This window comes from Ambystoma mexicanum, chromosome 9 (assembly GCF_040938575.1).
Source record: "Ambystoma mexicanum isolate Mex_15411 chromosome 9, UKY_AmexF1_1, whole genome shotgun sequence".
Taxonomy (NCBI): domain Eukaryota; kingdom Metazoa; phylum Chordata; class Amphibia; order Caudata; family Ambystomatidae; genus Ambystoma; species Ambystoma mexicanum.
Window position 1 is genome coordinate 731,206,685 of NC_090931.1, and position 20,204 is coordinate 731,226,888.

Sequence of the window (20,204 nt, forward strand, 5' to 3'; positions counted from 1 at the left end):
CTTACTGCTGTCCAGCATCAACTCCGCGAACTGGTCATAATCACAGATTCGGATTATGTACGGAACGGGTTCGTGGAGCACCTGGTTAATTGGAAAACCAGAGGCATGTTATGTGCTAACAACAAACCCTTGAAACATGGGAAGTTGATCCAAAACATTGATGATCTGGTCACCTCGAATGAGATGACCATCTATTGGAAAAAGATCAAGGGTCATTCCAAAGTAGAGGGACCAGACAAAACTGGAAACGACTTAGCTGATCAGCTGGCCAAAACCGGGGCCATCCAAGGGGATCTAATTGAGATTGAGTCCCTGTTGGGGGAAATCCAGGTCACTGCTATCACTAGGTCCCAGACAAATGCTCACAACGACCTTTCAATTGCACAATGGAGTAAGGAGACCCCTGATGCTGATTTAATTACAGCTCAGAAGGGGGATCCAATTATTGGTAAGTTTTACCAACACCTTGAGGACCCTGAGAACTTTCCCCTGACGGATACCGATTACATTGGGAAAGAGGACCTAAGAGTGTTGATGAAATGTCCAAAAATGTTCCGAATCCAAGACGGTTTGCTGGTAAGGAAATCCAAAGCTGGCCACGATCAGTGGGTGGTTCCTACCTCATTCCGAAGCCTGATGTTAAGTCACGCCCATGATGCGGCCACCGCCGGTCATAGGGGGTTTCACACAACATTGGAAATTTTAAGAGAGGTTGCATACTGGCCACACATGGGGCAGGACCTCGACCAATACTTGAAGGGGTGTCTTGTGTGTGCACAATTTCAGCCATCATCCCTCACGCACCGTGCGCCTCTCCAAAAGAGGGGGATGACACTGCCATGGTCAGATTTACAAATCGACTTTGTAGGCCCTGTGATTCGCTCTGCTAGGGGGAATAAGTACATGTTGACTGTGACATGCTTGTTTACCAAGTGGGTGGAATGTCTCCCAGCCCCAAATTGCAAGGCAGAAACTGCAGCTGCCTTGATGATTAACCACGTCTTTTCCCGTTTTGGTCTACCTCAAAGGATTGAGTCAGACAGGGGTAGCCACTTCACCAGTGAAGTAATGACAAAGATGTGGGAGATACTGGCGGTTAAAAGGAAGTTGCATATTGCTTATAGACCAGCTTCTTCTGGGGCAGTAGAGAGATATAACCGAACCATTGTGAGCATATTAAAAAAGTTTGTGGCAGATTGTGGGCCAAGTTGGGATATCCGATTACCTCTGGTCCTAATGGCCATCAGATCTACCCCTTCATCTGCAACCAAAATGTCACCATTTGAGTTGATGACTGGACGCAAGATGGTGCTTCTGCAGCATTTGCTCTACAGGACCCAAGAGCAGACACTGATAAATGCCTCCACAACTCATGAGTATGTGGAGAATTTAAGGAAACACCTTCAACATGCTTTTGCTTACGCTCAGCGGAATCTAGAAAGATCAGCTGATAGCATGAAGACCCATTATGACCTGAAAACTTCCAGGAAGGAATATCAGGTGGGAGACCGGGTCTATCTATACAACTTCCAAAGAAACCAGGCAAAACAGCGGAAATTCTTGCCTACATGGAAGGGACCCTTTGAGATCATCGACAAGATCTCCCCTGTGGCCTACAAGATCCGCATCCCCAAAGGCGGTTCGGCAGAGGGGGAAGACAAGTGGGTCCACATAAACCAGTTGAAATGTTGCCATCCCAGGCACACTCTGCAACAACTGGAGGAATCCTCTGGAATCCTAGCGGGTACTGTCTCAGACTAATTCAGTTCCAATCATAAAACATACCACATCTAGTCTCTAACATATTGTGATTTGCATGAAACTGTCTCTTAGTTATACTGTTTTTTTTTTTCAAAATAAGAATGTAATGTTTCGTTATGATGAAATGCACATGCTGCCCCACTATCTCAACAGTGGTGGAAAAACGTCTATGAGTAGGTATTGCCGCTCTTCCTTTGTCGTCCTAGGAGAAAGAAAACCTGGAGACGGGCCAAGGAGGATGATCCGGAGACGGGAACGAAGATCCAATGGGCCCAGCGTACCGCCCAATATTCCTATCAGGACCGGCGAGGAGAATCGATCGATCAGTACCGGATGGAGGAAAAAATGCTGAACTGTGCCATCTACCGGAAGAAGATGAGAACAACATCCCAGATCTTGCGGGTCCCATCAGTGAAACAGAATGGCCACCGCAAGAAGGGGGGCTTGTGGGATGTATTTACCCATGCATCCGAGCCCTACCTCAAAACTGTGCAGTACTGACATGGAAAACATCATGATGGCCAGAGCTTCCCAGAAAATGCACAGGGAAATGCATGAAGAATAGGCTGCCACTCATTTTTGCCGATGTTATGGGCACAGAAGGACACTGCCTAAAACCACCATTGGACTACCCACACAGTAGTCTGAAACCATTGGGAATGGCAATGCTGATTGCCAAAAGCAAACCCATAACTGTTGGGAATTCATTTTCTTAAATCCCAAAAAGGGTGCAGTACCAGTACTCACCACTATCCAAAAGCCGGCATTTTAAAACAACACCAGATTTTACTTTTTGTAAAACTGAATAAATGAACCCAGAGCATGCCAAAGAAAGACTTACTGAGAGGTGGATCCAATGTAAAGTTATATTCTGAAGTGACTTGAAGGTTTATAACAAGACTGGCTGAGCTGTGGATTTCAGCAGTTTAAGTAAATTTGGACTGAAAGACACTAAAAATCTAAGTGTTTAAATTGAATGAGTGACCTATTTCTGAGTGTCACATAGGTTGCAATTGTTTAAATGTCATAGTTTTGAACTTAGAATCAGCATTCTAGCTGCATATGTAAAAAATTGTCTTGACTTAAACTGGGGAACAAAAAGTGACATTTTATCTGAAACCTGGCTTGAGAAACTGAATTCTGCCTGACAACTACCCCCATCAGGAGTGAAACTTGAGTCACAGCTGTATTCCCAGGCCTATCTGCCTTTTGCTGGCCACACTAAGGATATGCCATCTCTCTGATAATTGAATTAAGGGGAGCCCCCACAGAATACAGGAGCTCTGAACAAAGCCCTCTCCTGACTCAGGCAGATGGTTTATTGCAGATGTCGTAAAAGTAGCTTCCTCCTGAAGCAAAGGGGAGGAGCACTGCCTGTGAGAGCAAGCTGGCTTGGCAGAACTGGAAAAACCAGAAATTTAACCTTGTGCTGGGGGAAAACCACACCCCTTTGGGGCCAGAACATAACTCTAAAAAGATGAATAACTCATAGAGCGGACATGTGAAAATTTTATAAATGATACCATAATTCTTGTGATTGTTCTGCCCACATTTTAAGAGGTTTTTAGAACCGATGGCATGTTCAGGGGGGTTTTAGCGGAAAAGAGGATATTACTCAAAATGTGTGCATGTGAAAAATCTGACACTTCATCAACTCATGTCCATACTCCTTGCGCACATGTGTGTAAATTTGGGGTAATGTCCGGTATTGCAAACCAGTTAAAAAGTGCAAAATATTGCCATTTCTGAATGCAAGCTCCCAGGAAGAGCAGAGTTTGGACAGGGTATACCTCCTGTGATATGTGATGGGTGCGTGTAATTTTAAAACAATATGTACCTCTGCAAATATGTATTTGGTTCAAATCTAGATTTGTGTGCAAGTTGACAGGAGGAGTGGACTTTCTGCAGGCTGTAAAATGACATCACTCTGACACAACTTAGCTCCCTCAATCAGGGGAGAAATGAAAGCTTGGCCAATGATAAGTGGAGAGGGGTAGAGCCTAGTGATGCTGCACACACACCCATTTTGAAAACACATAAAAGCAGACAGAAAGGACAGATAGGGACCTTCAAATCCATTTGCAGCTGGAAGCTCTGCCGGAAAATCCATATTTTACCTCCCTCAACCTTCAGAGAGCAGACATAGAGACTTCAAATCTATCAAATATCCAGAACCAGAAACCTAGACCAGACCAGCAGAGCAGAGCTGATCCAGACCACTGTTAGCAGAACCAGAGAGAGCTGACCCAGATCACTGTGAAGTGCAGAGACCAGAGTCCAGTCTAAAACCTGACCAGATCCGTGGCGAGGCCCATTTAACTCAAGAATATAGTGTGAGTACATAGAAAACTGTGCAGAACCAATCTCTTAGTTAAAATAATATAATCCAAGCTATTTTAATCTAAGTAGAACTGCCTCCTAACTGTCACCTGTCATTTGTAAAGCTGTCACCTGTCATTTTCTAGTTGCAAGCTGCACTTGTCTTTTTTTTTTAACTTTCAAATTTTAAATCTGAAAAACGACCTTTATTTAATCGCTCATATCTCCGTGACCGTTTGTGCTAGAGACTTGCATTAACTTTCCTCAGAAAGCTTAGAATTGTGGCTTTTCTATAGTTTTGCCGCAATCGTGAAAAACGCACTCGCGAATTTACCGCGATTTGCAAATTTCTCCACGTGTAAAAATCTGCTGCTGCTTGCCTTTCAGTTGCCAAAAATTCGTTTAACCTGCTAGTTACACCCTAGATCCTTGCTAAAGTGAGCCTGGACTAATATTAACTAGATACCACTCACCCTGAACCTCTAGAGGGAATTAAAAGCATTTTAGCATATTTTTTTTCTTCATTTCCAGCACATTTAAAAGCATTTGGGCCTGTGTTTTCAACTTCTGTAGTCTAAGTTGCTGGGGTGAACTGAATTACATTTGATTGCATTTCTGAGAACTGTGTGCTTTCCTTCCATTTCCTTGCATTGCATAAAGGGGGGAGGGGATTGCCAGAGAAAAGTGATTACATTGTCTTTTGCTGAAATCCTATCAAGTTATTTTCTGTACTGCATTTCATTCCACATTGCATCCATTGGAAACCATAAAAGTATCGTTGCTATCTTATCCATCCTATAACCACTCATCATTGATTATAAAGAAGGGTGCTAGTGCCAGATTCTCCGTTGTTAATCTTTATCATATCAGATTAAGTGTGATATTCAATTATTAATTATTAAAAAGTGTGATAGATATATATTGCTTTACTTCTCAAATAAACCTTTTAACTTGCAAAACAGAACTACTTCTTGGCTCAGTGGGGTCGGGGGGATTCTGAGAGAGGGGTGTTATATAGGGGTAGTCATCCAGAACGCATGAACTGGACATAAAGATATATCAATAAGGGTTTTCATTCAGTACTATAGACTAGGCGTTGACTTAGCTGTAGTGTTGAATTGAATCCTCTTACAAATTGGGGGCTCGTGCCGGACGTTTGGATTAGATCTATCACTTGTGCAGATTAATACAGCGTGCCAGCTGACCAGATACACATATCCGGTCGGAGCACACACTGTGTTACGCTGTAAAGCACTTCTCAAAGGAACGCTCTAAGAAAAAGGTCTGTTTTGCAAAAATAAAATACAAACTTCTGTAAGTCAGGACAGAGACCAATCTCTAGAATGACGACCTTAGTAGACATGAAAATAGCCAGAGAGCACCTCTTACATAAACTATTTGTGAGAGGTGAATGGACTGAACAGGGCCAGAATGCCTGGTTGCAGGCCATCACGCGACAGGTCACTGAAACAGGGTCAGACCTATGGAGAGATCAGGGTCCATTACATGTGGCCCTGAGTGAACTATATATGGCTCCTAAAGCCAAAGATGAACACAATAAGATTGCCAGGATAGCAGCATATCTGTACCTATATATGGGAGACATGCAGGATAAATGCACTGAAAGCCAAGATCTGAAAATAGGCAACAGATGGCAGTAGAGAAGGCCCGATCTGATCTGGCCTCTTCTGAGCAGAGGCTGCAGAAGAGCCAGGAGTCAGAAAATGATAGTAGGCAATATATCATTAAAATAAAAGAGGATATGGGCATCCTACAACAGGAAAAGACAGACCAGGATACCAGATTTCTGGCCCTGCAGAAGGAGCACCAAGACAGTTTGGACTCCTTACTGCAGAACCAGAAAAAGTTGGAGCAACAGATCAATTTCAACAGGGCATGCGCGGAGCAGGTAGTCACCCTGCAAAGCCAGCTAGATAGAGAGAAAGAGGAGAGCAATAAACTGATTCTGAAAGACCTGGATACCCAGGCAGAGTTTGATGAGGAGCGCCAAAAAGCTGGTGCCTTTCAACGACAGAGGGACGACCTGGCAGCACAGATGCAGGCTCTCAGTCAGGAAAGAGACACTTTAGGCCAGGAAGTCTGCCACTTAAAAAAGGAAATTGAAGAAAATCACCTGGCCCTCCAGGGGCTGGGTGACCTCCAAAAAGAAAACCAGAACTTGGTAGAGCACACCAGAAGGGTGGAAGATGCTCTGGCAAGAAAGGAGCAGGCCAGTTGGGATGGGACTCAGGAGGTAAACCTCCTGCAGCAAAGACTGGCCCAGTTCTCCAGGACCAACCAGGAAGCACAGAGGGAAAATGAGGCCCTCTGTCAACACAATGATAGGCTCCAACAACAGGTAGCGATGCAGGAGAGACTGATAGAGTCTAGTAAGGCCTTGACTGAGGAACTGAAAGCACAAATGCAGGCTCTTGCATTGCAACAGGGAGCAGGGGAGGATAGAGATGAGGTTCGCTGGGAAAGAGAGACTCTGACCATAACCTCAGGAGCCCTAACACCAGGGGCCTTCATCTCTCCCAGTCCCTGGACTCTACCACCCCCATGTCCCTTGGCGCACATGAGCACAGGGCCACAGGGATGGCAGATTACTATCCAGCTAAAAGTATGGGGGTCATAGGCCAGTACCACCCAGGAATGGAGGGGTGGGCATCCGGGTATGGGCACCCAAGTACAGTACAGTTCAGTGGGGAACCCCAGGAGAGTAGGCCCCTTAAGGGCATCCTGAAAACCTCTGCCCAGTTAGGTCAGTGGGGGGGGTACCCAGCAAATCCTGGCAGCAAGGAGGGATCTGAAGACTCCTCTGAGCGGTACAGGACACAGGAGACCAGGTCCCCACATTCTGCCAGCCATTTCCAGGCTCGCAGAATCCGGGAAAACCTGGAAGAAGAGACGGGAACCTCGGGGAGCAGTGCCTCTGAGTCAGAAGATGAATGGACCAGGGTTACCCGAACCAAAAAGGCCAATAAGGCAAAAAGGGCCTTGCTTAAGGACCCCTTAAAGCAGATTAAGGCGATCAGGAGTGTCATCACGCCTTATCATAAGAACGCCAAGTATTCTGTTTGGGAACACTTGGAGCTCTATGAGCAAATGATGGAGACTTTTCGTTTGAAGGACAGCCAAAGCTGTATTCAATATGTAAAGTGGACCTTCTCCCCGGAATACTCCAGTTTCTTTGCGGGGCTGGAGGACCAAAATCATTTAAGATGGTCCACCTATAAGGCGGCCATCTTGAAACATTTTTCTGTTCACAGAAATCCTCAAGAGGCTCGCAAGGCAGCCTACAATTTGCAATGTGGGGAGGATCAGGCCCCACAAGAATTTGTGCAAGAACTGAAACGTGCTTTTGCGCAGACCACCAGAAGGGTGCGCACAGACAGTAGAGAATTAATTAATACATTTTTTCATGCCTTGCCCAAATACATAATGACCCAGCTCGTGAGGGATTTTCATGAGAAAAGATCTTTAGACTGGGTCATTGAACAGGCTACCCGGATCTATGAGGTGCAGAAACCGGTAGATAGCAAAAATAATGCCCAGAAAAACCCCAAAGCCAACAGCACCCCTGCTGCTGCCAAGGTGGCAGAGGTAAAGGTCACCCCCGTTTTAGAGTTGAAGATCGGGGGGCCTAAAAACCTACCTGCACCTAATAATGCTAGGCCCAGAAGGTCCTCGGGCCAGTCACAGACAGGGAGCCAGGGAGGCAGCCCCACAAATGGGGTCCCTCACTCTCCTGATTATGTAAGCCCCCGTTACAAGGGAAACAGACCCATCCTGGGTTATGTGTGGACTCCTCCAGCCCAAGGGGGGAGATCCAGCCAAGAACCTAACCCAGGGAACTTTCCTCCTAACTTCCCACCGGAGGGCAGAAATTCTCCGAATCCTGGGCAGAACTTTTTCCCCAGGTATCCACCCAATTTCCAGCCCCAAAATCCTCCACCCTTCTTTCCCCAATTCCCTGAGCCCAGACAACCTAATCCGGGAGAGGGGAGGCCAAGGGTGGAGGGGTACCCAAATCTTCCCAACCAGGGGTATTACCAGAGGAGGGACAGCTACCCTTCCCGGGATCAGCCCAGGGGAGAAAACAGGGCCCCGTATCAGCCTGAGCGGGTTTCCCAGTTAGAGCGCCAGGTTCAAAACATGGCGCGGGATCTGGGTCACATACTGAGGGCTCGGCAGAACCCTCAGATCGGCATGCCGGCGCAGAACGCACCCAACTCTGGACCTGGTGCTCCAGAACAATGACGGGGGCAGCACCCCGATAACACACCGGTTCCCAGGGAGGAGGCACAAGGGGAAGGGGGGTGTAAAGCCTTGGAGGAAGCTTCCTTCCTCACTTGTAAACAGCCCCTGGAAACCCAGGAACCGGAAACAAAATCTCTTGCCCCTGAAAGTCTGCCTCCTAAGGAGCAGAGGGGGGGTAGGAGAAACAAAAGACCCAAACAGACTCAGTTTGAGGAGGAGGTACAGGTCTTCCAATTTTAGGGAGAGGGATCCTCAGAGGATCCTGGGAAAAGGATCTTCTCCTTCAGAGAGGGGGGAACTCCTCCCAAAGAAAAATGGGTCCCTAGGGATGCAAATCCCGACTGGGGAGATGTGGAGGCTGAGCTACCACCGCCCACCATCTCATCCCAGAACCAACAGCAAGAAAATCCCCTGGTTCAAACCCATCCTGGTGACTGCCTCCAAAAAGGGGGGGGGCGGCCCGGAACCAGAGCCAGGGGAACCCACACTGGCTCTGATCTCCAGTTGCCAAATTTTTCTTTCAGATTCCCAAGGCTCTCCACAGAATTCTGCCCAAATTTCTTCTCTTGCAATGTCTAAAACCAGAAAGTTAGCTCACCAGTTGTCCAAAAATGTGCATTATCTGTGCCCCCTTGAGGAGAAGGAGGGAAGATACTATGCCCCGGTCCGAGTACAGGGGCAGGGTACAATTTTGGCACTGGTGGACACTGGATCTCAAGCAACTTTTCTGTCCAGAAGGGCCTTTGACGAACTGAATGCAGGAAGGGGAGAGAATTACCAATTTCCTCTCACCTCTCTTCCTGGACAACTCCAGAACTTTGACGGGAAGGAAATTCCCGTCGAGGGGACGGCAGACTTGGACATTAAAATTGGGCGACACAAGTTGAAACACCCGGTCATAGTTGTGACCCCAGAGGGCACCCCTTGTTTACTAGGGAATGACCTCCTGAGAAGGTTGTCACCCCTAATAGATTGTGTAAACAAGGTCCTCTGGACCCAGACTAGCCGACCAATAAAATTAAAACAGAGTGTCAACCAGGTTAGTTTAAACGGCACATGCCACATGGTTGAACAAAAATCTGACCAAGTAGAATTCCACTTCCAGAACAACCAGATTCCAGACGTGACAGTAATAGCAGTAGGACAACAGACTGGTGATGGGGGGTCCTCTCTATTTCTGAAAATCAACCTCCCTTCCAGTCTAAAGTGGTACTCCACGCTGGAAGGAAACACCCTGAAATTCTATACTAATCCACAATCAGAAACTCCCACTCCTATAGTCCAGAAAGATGTGAAATCAGCTCAGAGCCTGGCTGATATTCAGCAAATTGGAGAGCAGTTGTTCATCCCTGTCCAATTAAATGATGGGAAGGACTCTGTTCTCGCTCGAGTGTGTGTGAACAATGGTAAGAGCTTCATCAGCGAAGCCATGTTCCGCCAACTCCCAAAAGATCCAGCCATTCCCACATTCAAACTGATAGACAAATGGGAAATGGACCTGGAAGCACCTAATTCCAAGCAGCTCCTGCCAAGCAGGTGTATGCTCAAAATCTCCATTGGCAACAAGAGCATAGTCCATAATTGTTGGGTCGTGCGAGACGTCACTGCCGCCTTTTACTTAGGCAGTGACATTCTCAATCGCTTTGCCATTAGTTTGGACCTAATAAACTTCAAAGCTTGGTCCCGATTAGCGGATAATCCCATGGGCTTTGATGATCCAGAAAAAGCATTTAGGTCAGCTCAATTGCTACCTTATGCAGTTGAAATTCAGGTTAAAGAGGAAGTCACCATCCCAGAAAGGACCCGACAATTCTCCCTGGAAGTGAAAGTTAAAAGGGGACAAGAGTTGAAAAACCCTGATGCTTACATACATCTAAATGCTTCTCTCCAACAGCAAGGGTTAGGGGTAAACCCAACTCCATTAGTCAACATAGAACATGACACCATTCTAATAGAGGTGGATAACAGCGACTTAAAGAGTATTACTCTAGCCGCAGGCACCATTATTGGAATGGCGGTTGATGACCGACATTTTTCCATTGATTTAGTAAATGAACTGTTAGGACCACTCCCCAAGGACTGTTTTGACAGTGACAGTGAGGACAATACAACACCAGACAGGATTTTTACCCGGCATGGGGGGAACTTCCTGGTGTACACTTCCTGCCCCTATGGTAAGGAAGATGTGACTTGTGACTTCAGGAGGGATGAGATGATTTTCCAGGTCCATGAGGGCTGCCTTTCCCACCTGAAGCCTCCAGTCCAAATCAGCACTCTGACCAGGGACTTCTCCACCCAGCTGGAGGAGGCCGCGGAGATAGCCAAACCAGAAGTCTTTCCAGGCTTCAGGCAGATGGTGGAAGAGAGAGTCAACCTAGCTGATGCCTGTGTGACTCTGGAACAAAAGCAAAAGTTGAAACAAGTTTTCTTGGATTTCCAAGATCTCTTTGCGGTAGACTCATATGACTGTGGTCGCACCGACATCCACACAACAACAATCCCCACGGACCCTGGCATGACTCCTGTGTTTGTGAAGCAATATCGCTTGCCTCTCGCATCAATGGAGTCCCTTACTGAAATAATTAAGAACCTTGAGTCCAGGGGAATAATCCGTCCAGTCCACAGCACCTTCAATAATCCGGTGCTGGGAATATTGAAGCCAAACGGCCAGTGGAGACTCTGCGCTGACCTTAGGGAGCTCAACAAACGGGTCCATACTTCCCGATGGCCTCTGCCCTACATTGACCAAGGGCTGGCCCAGATCCAGGGGTCACAGGTATTCACTGCAATAGACCTGACAAATGGATACTGGGCCGTGCCTGTCAGTAGGGAGGACCAATACAAACTGGCTTTTACCTTTGGGGGCCAGTAATACACATGGACCCGATCTCCCTTCGGATACCTCAACTCCGGCAATGAATTCAACATTTTCCTACATAAGGCCATGCCCGACCTGGGTGCGAGGGGTAACCTGGCTTATGTAGATGATGTCCTCATCAAAAGTTCATCTGTGGAGGAACACATAGCGGAGATCCGTTATGTTCTGACCCAGTTGAGGGCCGCCGGAGCAAAACTTTCCTTTCAGAAAGCACAGTGGTGAAGAACCCGTGTTAATTTCTTGGGGCATGAGATTACTCCTCAGGGTCTCTGTCCCCAGGAAAAGAAAGTGGAAGCACTTCAAAAACTGAAAGACCCCACAACTCTGCGGGAACTAAGGAGCCTCCTTGGACTGACTAATTACAGCAGAAAGTTCATTGAGGGCTACGCAGAGATCACCAGACCCCTGATTCATCTCCTGAAGGGGGGGGTCAAGTGGGAATGGGGTCCAGAACAAGCCGAGGCAGTAAAACAACTCAAAAGAAGCCTCTCACAAGCGCCTTGCCTAGCTTACCCTGTCAGAAACAAGGAGTTCTTCCTGGAGACGGGGTTCTCTAATACGTGCTTGACGGCAGTATTATACCAAAAGCATGACAAGGTCAATAAAGTAATCTCCCATGCGAGCAAAACTTTATCCTCTGTGGAGGAAAAATTCAACGATTGTGAGAAGGCACTCCTGGCGACGGTGTGGGCATTGAAGAATTACCGCCCGTTTATCCAGGGGGAACACATCATAGTGGAGACTCCACACCAGCCTCTGCAATATCTCCAAAGTGACAGAATCCGGGCCGGAAATGTGAGTAATTCCCGAATTACTTCCTGGATTCTGTCAATGCAAGGCTTTCCTGTGGAGGTCAGATATGGCCAAAACAAGAAGAGTCCCCTCGCGCAAGGTCTGGCTGACTTGCATGATTGTGCCAGAGAAAACTGTCTCGAGGACGAAAGTCTAAAAATCAAGGACAACACGGAGGCATACCTTAATTCCCCACACAAAGTCTTTGAAGAAGACAAGTGTGAGGGAATGCCCACTGTCTATGTGGATGGATGCTCTTACCATGTTGACAACGACGGGGAGAAAGAACTGGTGGCTGGCGTAGGGAATGCATGGGTGAATGAGTCCCCCGAACCCTCCGCTGGATACAAAATTGGTCCCCGAAGTAGTCAGGTGGCAGAATTGATGGCTGTGCATCAGGCCATCCTCACTGCTGTCCAGCATCAACTCCGCGAACTGGTCATAATCACAGATTCGGATTATGTACGGAACGGGTTCGTGGAGCACCTGGTTAATTGGAAAACCAGAGGCATGTTATGTGCTAACAACAAACCCTTGAAACATGGGAAGTTGATCCAAAACATTGATGATCTGGTCACCTCGAATGAGATGACCATCTATTGGAAAAAGATCAAGGGTCATTCCAAAGTAGAGGGACCAGACAAAACTGGAAACGACTTAGCTGATCAGCTGGCCAAAACCGGGGCCATCCAAGGGGATCTAATTGAGATTGAGTCCCTGTTGGGGGAAATCCACGTCACTGCTATCACTAGGTCCCAGACAAATGCTCACAACGACCTTTCAATTGCACAATGGAGTAAGGAGACCCCTGATGCTGATTTAATTACAGCTCAGAAGGGGGATCCAATTATTGGTAAGTTTTACCAACACCTTGAGGACCCTGAGAACTTTCCCCTGACGGATACCGATTACATTGGGAAAGAGGACCTAAGAGTGTTGATGAAATGTCCAAAAATGTTCCGAATCCAAGACGGTTTGCTGGTAAGGAAATCCAAAGCTGGCCACGATCAGTGGGTGGTTCCTACCTCATTCCGAAGCCTGATGTTAAGTCACGCCCATGATGCGGCCACCGCCGGTCATAGGGGGTTTCACACAACATTGGAAATTTTAAGAGAGGTTGCATACTGGCCACACATGGGGCAGGACCTCGACCAATACTTGAAGGGGTGTCTTGTGTGTGCACAATTTCAGCCATCATCCCTCACGCACCGTGCGCCTCTCCAAAAGAGGGGGATGACACTGCCATGGTCAGATTTACAAATTGACTTTGTAGGCCCTGTGATTCGCTCTGCTAGGGGGAATAAGTACATGTTGACTGTGACATGCTTGTTTACCAAGTGGGTGGAATGTCTCCCAGCCCCAAATTGCAAGGCAGAAACTGCAGCTGCCTTGATGATTAACCACGTCTTTTCCCGTTTTGGTCTACCTCAAAGGATTGAGTCAGACAGGGGTAGCCACTTCACCAGTGAAGTAATGACAAAGATGTGGGAAATACTGGGGGTTAAAAGGAAGTTGCATATTGCTTATAGACCAGCTTCTTCTGGGGCAGTAGAGAGATATAACCGAACCATTGTGAGCATATTAAAAAAGTTTGTGGCAGATTCTCGGCCAAGTTGGGATATCCGATTACCTCTGGTCCTAATGGCCATCAGATCTACCCCTTCATCTGCAACCAAAATGTCACCATTTGAGTTGATGACTGGACGCAAGATGGTGCTTCTGCAGCATTTGCTCTACAGGACCCAAGAGCAGACACTGATAAATGCCTCCACAACTCATGAGTATGTGGAGAATTTAAGGAAACACCTTCAACATGCTTTTGCTTACGCTCAGCGGAATCTAGAAAGATCAGCTGATAGCATGAAGACCCATTATGACCTGAAAACTTCCAGGAAGGAATATCAGGTGGGAGACCGGGTCTATCTATACAACTTCCAAAGAAACCAGGCAAAACAGCGGAAATTCTTGCCTACATGGAAGGGACCCTTTGAGATCATCGACAAGATCTCCCCTGTGGCCTACAAGATCTGCATCCCCAAAGGCGGTTCGGCATAGGGGGAAGACAAGTGGGTCCACATAAACCAGTTGAAATGTTGCCATCCCAGGCACACTCTGCAACAACTGGAGGAATCCTCTGGAATCCTAGCGGGTACTGTCTCAGACTAATTCAGTTCCAATCATAAAACATACCACATCTAGTCTCTAACATATTGTGATTTGCATGAAACTGTCTCTTAGTTATACTGTTTTTTTTTTTCAAAATAAGAATGTAATGTTTCGTTATGATGAAATGCACATGCTGCCCCACTATCTCAACAGTGGTGGAAAAACGTCTATGAGTAGGTATTGCCGCTCTTCCTTTGTCGTCCTAGGAGAAAGAAAACCTGGAGACGGGCCAAGGAGGATGATCCGGAGACGGGAACGAAGATCCAATGGGCCCAGCGTACCGCCCAATATTCCTATCAGGACCGGCGAGGAGAATCGATCGATCAGTACCGGATGGAGGAAAAAATGCTGAACTGTGCCATCTACCGGAAGAAGATGAGAACAACATCCCAGATCTTGCGGGTCCCATCAGTGAAACAGAATGGCCACCGCAAGAAGGGGGGCTTGTGGGATGTATTTACCCATGCATCCGAGCCCTACCTCAAAACTGTGCAGTACTGACATGGAAAACATCATGATGGCCAGAGCTTCCCAGAAAATGCACAGGGAAATGCATGAAGAATAGGCTGCCACTCATTTTTGCCGATGTTATGGGCACAGAAGGACACTGCCTAAAACCACCATTGGACTACCCACACAGTAGTCTGAAACCATTGGGAATGGCAATGCTGATTGCCAAAAGCAAACCCATAACTGTTGGGAATTCATTTTCTTAAATCCCAAAAAGGGTGCAGTACCAGTACTGACCATTATCCAAAAGCCGGCATTTTAAAACAACACCAGATTTTACTTTTTGTAAAACTGAATAAATGAACCCAGAGCATGCCAAAGAAAGACTTACTGAGAGGTGGATCCAATGTAAAGTTATATTCTGAAGTGACTTGAAGGTTTATAACAAGACTGGCTGAGCTGTGGATTTCAGCAGTTTAAGTAAATTTGGACTGAAAGACACTAAAAATCTAAGTGTTTAAATTGAATGAGTGACCTATTTCTGAGTGTCACATAGGTTGCAATTGTTTAAATGTCATAGTTTTGAACTTAGAATCAGCATTCTAGCTGCATATGTAAAAAATTGTCTTGACTTAAACTAGGGAACAAAAAGTGACATTTTATCTGAAACCTGGCTTGAGAAACTGAATTCTGCCTGACAACTACCCCCATCAGGAGTGAAACTTGAGTCACAGCTGTATTCCCAGGCCTATCTGCCTTTTGCTGGCCACACTAAGGATATGCCATCTCTCTGATAATTGAATTAAGGGGAGCCCCCACAGAATACAGGAGCTCTGAACAAAGCCCTCTCCTGACTCAGGCAGATGGTTTATTGCAGATGTCGTAAAAGTAGCTTCCTCCTGAAGCAAAGGGGAGGAGCACTGCCTGTGAGAGCAAGCTGGCTTGGCAGAACTGGAAAAACCAGAAATTCAACCTTGTGCTGGGGGAAAACCACACCCCTTTGGGGCCAGAACATAACTCTAAAAAGATGAATAACTCATAGAGCGGACATGTGAAAATTGTATAAATGATACCATAATTCTTGTGATTGTTCTGCCCACATTTTAAGAGGTTTTTAGAACCGATGGCATGTTCAGGGGGGTTTTAGCGGAAAAGAGGATAGTACTCAAAATGTGTGCATGTGAAAAATCTGACACTTCATCAACTCATGTCCATACTCCTTGCGCACATGTGTGTAAATTTAGGGTAATGTCCGGTATTGCAAACCAGTTAAAAAGTGCAAAATATTGCCATTTCTGAATGCAAGCTCCCAGGAAGAGCAGAGTTTGGACAGGGTATACCTCCTGTGATATGTGATGGGTGCGTGTAATTTTAAAACAATATGTACCTCTGCAAATATGTATTTGGTTCAAATCTAGATTTGTGTGCAAGTTGACAGGAGGAGTGGACTTTCTGCAGGCTGTAAAATGACATCACTCTGACACAACTTAGCTCCCCCAATCAGGGGAGAAATGAAAGCTTGGCCAATGATAAGTGGAGAGGGGTAGAGCCTAGTGATGCTGCACACACACCCATTTTGAAAACACATAAAAGCAGACAGACAGGACAGATAGGGACCTTCAAATCCATTTGCAGCTGGAAGCTCTGCCGGAAAATCCATACTTTACCTCCCTCAACCTTCAGAGAGCAGACATAGAGACTTCAAATCTATCAAATATCCAGAACCAGAAACCTAGACCAGACCAGCAGAGCAGAGCTGATCCAGACCACTGTTAGCAGAACCAGAGAGAGCTGACCCAGATCACTGTGAAGTGCAGAGACCAGAGTCCAGTCTAAAACCTGACCAGATCTGTGGCGAGGCCCATTTAACTCAAGAATATAGTGTGAGTACATAGAAAACTGTGCAGAACCAATCTCTTAGTTAAAATAATATAATCCAAGCTATTTTAATCTAAGTAGAACTGCCTCCTAACTGTCACCTGTCATTTGTAAAGCTGTCACCTGTCATTTTCTAGTTGCAAGCTGCACTTGTCTTTCAAATCTGAAAAACGACCTTTATTTAATCGCTCATATCTCCGTGACCGTTTGTGCTAGAGACTTGCAGTAACTTTCCTCAGAAAGCTTAGAATCGTGGCTTTTCTAGGAACCTAGAACCGCATTCCTACCCCCTATAGTTGTGCCGCAATCGTGAAAAACGCACTCGGGAATTTACCGCGATTTGCAAATTTCTCCACGTGTAAAAATCTGCTGCTGCTTGCCTTTCAGTTGCCAAAAATTCGTTTAACCTGCTAGTTACACCCTAGATCCTTGCTAAAGTGAGCCTGGACTAATATTAACTAGATACCACTCACCCTGAACCTCTAGAGGGAATTAAAAGCATTTTAGCATATTTTTTTTCTTCATTTCCAGCACATTTAAAAGCATTTGGGCCTGTGTTTTCAACTTCTGTAGTCTAAGTTGCTGGGGTGAACTGAATTACATTTGATTGCATTTCTGAGAACTGTGTGCTTTCCTTCCATTTCCTTGCATTGCATAAAGGGGGGAGGGGATTGCCAGAGAAAAGTGATTACATTGTCTTTTGCTGAAATCCTATCAAGTTATTTTCTGTACTGCATTTCATTCCACATTGCATACATTGGAAACCATAAAAGTATCGTTGCTATCTTATCCATCCTATAACCACTCATCATTGATTATAAAGAAGGGTGCTAGTGCCAGATTCTCCGTTGTTAATCTTTATCATATCAGATTAAGTGTGATATTCAATTATTAATTATTAAAAAGTGTGATAGATATATATTGCTTTACTTCTCAAATAAACCTTTTAACTTGCAAAACAGAACTACTTCTTGGCTCAGTGGGGTCGGGGGGATTCTGAGAGAGGGGTGTTATATAGGGGTAGACATCCAGAACGCATGAACTGGACATAAAGATATATCAATAAGGGTTTTCATTCAGTATTATAGACTAAGCGTTTACTTAGCTGTAGTGTTGAATTGAATCCTCTTACAGTACTTGCCAATATACAATCCATTTATGCTGACAATAAGGCCTCAAATAAGTCCTCAGTTAGATGGGGCCTGGGAGTGAAGTTAACCAAATCCCTGTCAGTCGAGAGGTGGTTATGGCAGGGCTGTGTGCTGACCCCCTTGCTTTTCTGTCCCTACATCAATTAATTAATAGAGGAATTCTGTCTTTACCCCCTTAAGTTTGGCTCTGATAGGTTTCCCGCGCTATTCTTTGTGGATGATGTGGTAATGCTGGCTATATCTCCCATGAGCCTAAAACATAACCTAGACATTTTTGTTAGAAAATGTAAAGATGTACACCTGGTGCTCAACAGTGATAAAACAAAGTCAGTTTTATTCAGACACAGGTTATCTAAGAAGTCCACTCTTCAAATTGAAATTGAAGGAAACATACCAGAGCAGGTGCCCACATTTTATTATTTTGGTATCAGATTCTCTGAGAACCTCCTTTGGTCCAACCAACAGCTAAAAGCTCCAGGGTTCAATGACAAAGATTGCGGGGAATACAGCGTTTTTTTTTCAACACTCCTGGCAGAAGAGCTGTCTCCAGTGCAGTATAACTCTACAGGTCTCAAGCCCTGTCTGCAGCACTTTATGTGGCAGAACTATGGGGTCACTTGAAGGCACCCTTATTTAGCGTATCAGGGAATGATTTTTGAGAGCCTTTCTTTTGCAACCCTGGGAAGTAGCTTTAGCTAGCCTTCCCTGGAAGTGTTATCTTCTTCCAATAGCAGAGGTTTCTTCCACCAAACCACTATTATATTGGGTGTGAATCTGGTCCAGAATTTACAAGGCTGGATTTGGTATCTTTGTGGGATTGCCCTGAAAGTATGAACTCGAGTTCTAAGCGACTGGCTAAGAATGCATGTTCAGGGGCTATATTACATCAAATGAAGCAGGATTTCATCACCCTGAGCACTTGGCGCCTGTATATAGACAGCAAACAAGCATCTGGATTTGAAGAACATCTTGATGTGATTACTCCCAGGTCTATGTGTGCTGTTTTTATTCAGCTGCGCACTAATACCCTAAGAGTGACATCCTTGACTGCTAAATGGAAGTCCACGAACGAACCAAGGTGCCCTGTTTGTGGTGCTGCAGAGGAGTCGGTTTCTCATTTTCTGTTCTTATGAGTGGGTTTTAAAGACCTGATATCTCGTTATTTATTCCCCATTTAGATTGCAAATATAAGGTCCATTGGTCCTACATTGGACGTTTGTAAGAATACCAATGACTTAAATGTCGTCTTCTTTGTCTCGAAGTTTCTACTTTTGGGCAAAGGTTGAGAAGGTCAAAGTGTGTTTAATTTGGTATTATCTGACTTCTCCCTGTTGATTATATTATTCAATATACTAAATGTTTATTCTTGATTTGTACTAGATTATGATCTCATTTTTGTAATAATCCATGCTTTTATTATTTGATCAAGCCATTGGCATCCCCAGGTGTGATAGGATCATGTTATCCCTGATACTTGTTGTTAGTTGTTGACATTGATATGCACATTCTAGAGTTTTATGTATGATCTGGAATCTAGATGCACTTCTTATTCTATATGTGTTTTATGCTTTTATGGCAAACCTTCCGACTAAAGTTGTGCAAATCACCATCATCACTCATTCTGATTCTATTCTAGTTCTGGTATTAAATCTCTGACATTAAATACCTGTCATATCCATCTTTATTTAAAACTCTGTTAGACTTACCCCTTGGACTAGTGTGTGTTGCTGCTTTCCTTAATGCATGTCCCCCTATTTCCTGGACTGTGTCTTCCACTGTTTGACTGCATATTGGAAATGATGTCCCTGAATTTGTTGCCTTTTATTAGTTCAGTCCCCCATCCTTGTGCCATTGGTATCCTGCAAGCAAACCTTCTTGCACATAAAGTCTACGTTATTTTTTTTTAACTCTGTCATATATTTGATTTAGCAATTTTTCGTTGTACTCCTTCAGATTACTGACAAGTCGGAGTAGAGCAGTGTTTATGTTATTGTGTCCATGAATTCGTTTTCTTGCATTTGTTCAGTCCCCCGTCCTTGTGCCATTGGTTCCCTGAAAACCAACCTTTATTTGCTCATAATGTGTATGGTATTTTTTATGCCTGTCATATCGGATTGCAGGCCAGTAAGGGTGGAGCTTTGTTTATGTTACTATTCCTTTGATTGCCTGCTCATATTAACCACTGTTATTTTGTTGTCTTCCTACAACCTGGGGTAGTGGCCATGGCTGAGAAGTTATGGCCTGAATGTTAGCTTCAATACCTTCCATTGATCACATTTGTGGGACACATATGCCCAGATGTGGATCTCCTGCTTTCTCTACATAAGCTTCCAAGCTGCACCACACTGACAACGCCCCATGAGGACTAACCATGTTGTGGGTTGCTTGTGGTCTCATATAGAAGGTATGTGACAGAAATGTGGCCTGGACTGCCTCTTTTAAGGTTTGAACAAGCCTTATTTGAATATGGTACTTCCCCTTCTGGAATGGCATAGAATGCTGAAAAACGATGATTTGGAGTATTGCTCAGATGAATGGCAGTCGTA